Raw genomic sequence first — 4,870 nt, forward strand, 5'->3', positions numbered from 1 at the left:
GATTACACATCAGGAAAAAACAAAATTAAAACCCAGTTTACTAGAAAGAATAGTTAGGCTTTGAATTAGACTTCTCAAGTTACCTAAACAATCTTCATACTTGGAAGTGCAAGACCAACCTTCAGAAATATCACAACAACGTTGGTATATTTGTTCCTTCTTTGATCAGTAGGTTTAATGTGTATCTTCACAAAATTGTTTTCTGTGTTTAGAAAGATGAGGGGCCTTTGGACTCTATCAGAGGACAGAATAAGAACATCTCTATTTGGTCTGAATAGAAATCCACCTAGCGATGCATCTTTTCCTGAGCAGTGGCCAAAGCAGATTCAAGGGAGTAAGATCAGTGGAAACATGTTGCACTTCTCCTCCAGAATCCAAAGGTTTCAACACATTTGTGGCATAGAGGCTTTTGAATGACGTCATCTCTTGCAGAAGTCTCTGCTAGTCTAAAACTATGAGTTTCATAAGGATTCCTCATAAATACCATTTACCTTACTTACAAGCTTTTTTTTGCAGGATTTTCTTTTTATTTTTTTTTAAGAAAAAGCTGTGGAAGGAATAAAGGGTTTATTCATTAGAAATGAGTAATTCTCTGTATCCAGCTGGGTAGCTGTTGAACTGACACTGACTTTAGAACATGAACAACAAAAAGCTTGGGTGAGAATGTGTATTGTTTCATCCTCTATGGATCAGGTTTTCTGAAGCTATAATGAATTCATCTGTTTCCGTTAAACAGAATGAGGCTTGGGGAAGAATATCAATAAATTCCCTTGTGAAGTAACAGTTCTATGGCATAACTTTTGGGTTTAACCTCAGACTATGCCCTTGCCATATACAGATTCATAGAATATTTTGAGTTGGAAGGGACCCATAAGGATCATCAAGTCCAACTCCCTGCTCCTCACAGGACTACCTAAAACTAAACCAAATGACTGAAAGTTTGTCCAGGTGCTCCTTGAACTCTGACAGGCTTGGTGCCCTGACCACTTCCCTGGGGAGCCTCTTCCAGTGACTGATCACCCTCTCAGTGAAGAACCTTTTCCTTATGTCCAGTCTGAACTTCCCCTGATGCAGCTTCATACCACTTCCTCATGTACTGTCACTGGTCATGAGAGGAGATCAGCACCTTCCCCTTCCCTGCCCACCTCGAGGAAGTTATAGACTGTGGTGATGTCATCACTCAGCCTTCTATTCTCTAAGCTGAACAAACCAAGTGACTTCAGCCACTCGTCATAAGTCTTGCCCTTAAGACCTTTCACCCTCTTAGTCACCCTCCTCTGGACACACTCCAATAGTTTGATGTCCTTCTTATATTGAGGTGTCCACAACTGCACACAGTACTTGAGGTGGGGCCACACCAGTGCAGTGTAGAGGTACAATCACCTCTGTCAATCAGCTAGCTATGTTGTGTTTGATGCACCCCAGGACACGGTTGGCCCTTTTAGCTGCCAGGGCACATTGTTGACTCATATTCAACTTGCCATCTACCCAAACTCCCAGCTCTCTTTCTGCAGGGTTGCTCTCCAACCTCTTGTCCCCCAGTTTGTGTGTATAATCAGGATTACCCCATCCCAGGTGGAGAATCCAGCACTTGCTCTTGTTAAATTTCATAAGGCTGGTGACTGCTCAGCTCTGTAGTCTATCCAAATCTCTCTGTAGGGCCTCTCTACCCTCAAGGTAGTTCACAGCTCTTCCTAGTTTAGTATCGTCAGTGAACTTACTTAATGTACATTTGATTCCCGTGTCCAGACGATTTATAAGACATTATACGTATTGCATATTGTGCAAAGCATACAGTCATAAGTATCCAAAAGGCTTATGCCAAAAGTTCATACTCTTTTGGCTCATACTCTTCCAACAGAAGAAATCTGGAAATCAGATACAAAAGATTTCGTGATTTAAGAACCTCATTTGTATCTCATAATAAAACCTTGAACTTATACATGCATCTTGATAACATCTTTAAGATCTTCTCATTTTACTGTGTCTTAAAATAAGAATGCTTCAAGATGTAAGCTAAACAGAGTGAAAGCCACCTGGAACAGATGAGCAACTGTGGAGAGAGAAAAATCATGCAAAAACTCCAGAGATCTGGGTCAATCTTGGAGGGGTTTAGTAGCTAACAACTTGGAACAACATCATCAGAAGTACCATGAGACAAGAAGTTTGCATCAAACATCAGTCTATTCTAAAACTATGAAACAGGCCAGCCACACTGGGTCTTCTGAGACCTGGGTCTTTCAGTTGGCTTATATATTGAGTCCCTTCCTGGCTCTTACTGGTCAACAAGAAATATAAAAATGCTTTCTGCCTCTTCTCACTCATGAATGTCTCATTCTCCAACCCATTCATAGTATCCGAGGGTGTATACTCCATTATCCTGTCAATGTGCTGAACTAATACATTCAGATTTGATCAGGAACTACATATTCTTGTACATGCTATGTCTTGAATTGCACTAATGAAGAAAAAGTCACAAAGCCCTAACAATCATTAATAGATACACAATGATAGCTTTAATACTGTAAAATTTGTAAAGGTAAGTTTTAACAACCTTTTTTCTTTGAGTCTTCCAAGCTTTTTCTCCACATTCCAGAAATTCAAGTCATTGAAGAAATCTCTCTTCAAGCTTATTTCCCATTAAACTTAGGCTATATTGTATCTTTAAGGAGCTTTATTTCAGTAGATTAGATCCCATTCTTTACTGGCCTATTAACATCTCAACTCAAATGGGAATAAAACTTTCCATACACGGCTACTCAGTTATACATTTCATAATTAATTGTCTTCATCTTTTTAATCTTGTGTTTAAGATCAAATTGTAAAGTGATAAATACACTTGATATAAACACGATACGAGCCTTAGTCCCATTTATACACAGGTCAGTTACTGACCTCTGGGGTGGCATACTCTTCCTGAAATTTTTGAAAGAAAGTTAGGCTACCATAAGAACAGCTTTTCAGCCACAGCTGGAAATATGACTGATGGTGTTGCACATTATCAACATGGGCTGCATATAATTCAGAGCAGATTTCCAACTGTTGAGACCAAGGCATATACAATACTGGTAATTTTTGACTAATTTTGTGTCTGCAAAAGCAATGAAAGCCAATTTAGCTGCTGAAATTAGACATGGTCTGGACAAAGCCAAGGAATTTTGCACCATGGACCATATAGTATCTGGCATACCAGAAAACAAAACTGTCACAACTTATTACCAGTTTTATGACTGCTTTATAGATGCTTATCCTATAAAATAGATCCTCATAATTTTGGAGGCATGAATCCAAGAAGCCTACGTAATTTTTTTGAAAATTTGTTGGTTTTTTATTCCTCCAGGAAATTTGCTTAGAAACATAAATAACCTGATTTGTTGGTGTTGTTTTTTTTTTTTTTCAGGAAAATTTCAAGATTTACTTTCAGGAGACACAAGAGCTTTCAAAATAAGTGTTTGCCTTTCCACGGTTTCTAACATACTTAAACAGTTCAAATACCTATGCTTATCAAGCATAACAGATCCTCAGGATATATTAAGCTCAAAGCCTAGAAAGATTCTACAGAATTTAAACAACTAATTTTAGGATGTCAGGAAGACAGTCTTTACTGCTAGGGCCAACATGTGGAATTGCTAAGAAATTAAAATCTAAAGAAAGATTGCGATTACATTCAGTTTTAACACTGATGGTCCCCTTTATGTATGGAAGCAACATGCTTTGCCTTCTGTCATTCGTTGTTCTCTCACCTGCAGTCTGCGACATGCTCTATGTCTCGATTCCCCAACTAAGTCTCTCTGAGAATCAGTGCTGTGTTTTTATTTTAATTTTACCTTTAAATAAGGGCAGAAAAAGTTGGTTACAAGAGGATAGGAAGCAAAATAAAAACTTGGATTAATTGTAAATACAATGTATTTCCCAGCTGTGTGCGGCACATGGGCAACTGTAGGTGAAAATTACCTTGGGAGGCTGATCTGACATCCATTACTTCAGACCCCATCTGAGTTGTTAATAGGGCAAGGAAGTAGGTTTCAGTACAGCACATCAGTTGGTACAGGGTTAAAAAAGTCTACAGCAGACATCACTGTAGAAACAACCTCAAAAACAAATAAGGTATTCTGATTTTGTTCAAACACCAAGAGGGAACTGAAGAATCAGGAGAAATAATCCCTCTTTCCCTGTAGCCCATAACACAGGAACTTTCAGGAAATACACCAAAATTGCTATAACAAGTTTATGCCTTGATACTAGATATTTACAGAATTAGCAATAAATTTACACAATAATTTTAATGAACTGGAATTTGAATATCTTGTCTGTATTATCAAGATTCCTGTGGAAATGGCAACACATTTTTTTAAAAAATGAGGGCTTTCAGGTCTTAAAGCTTGTTCTATTAACGGCACTAACTAAAAACTAAATGTAAGTGCTGGATGCCAACTACGTTCAGGTGAATATTACTGCATACTTCATAGCAACAGCTGCTTCTGATGTCACTTTTTCATTTTAGAGTTACAGCAAATTTAGTATTTGACCTAGATTGTTTAAAGAGTAAAAAAAATTAACAAGGCTACCCAAAGGCCTCCGCTTAACCACAGGTCTGAACACTGACACCACGTGGACTACACCAGCAGCACCCTAATGTCGGTGAGCAACATCTGTTCACACAAGCTGAAGATGAACGTCACAATAAAATTGACTCAATAGTTGTAATCAGTAGTCTTAATAGCAAAAAGACGTTGCAGTGTTTTACAAGATTATATTAATATCCTTAAAAATCTATAGTGCTAGGAACACCGTAAACAGTTTTTATTTGTTCACTGAAGTTTACATAAAATGTATTAATCCAGTTTAAAAAAAGTCTCAACACAAAAGG

Source organism: Strix aluco, chromosome Z, assembly GCF_031877795.1.
Source record: "Strix aluco isolate bStrAlu1 chromosome Z, bStrAlu1.hap1, whole genome shotgun sequence".
Taxonomy (NCBI): Eukaryota; Metazoa; Chordata; class Aves; order Strigiformes; family Strigidae; genus Strix; species Strix aluco.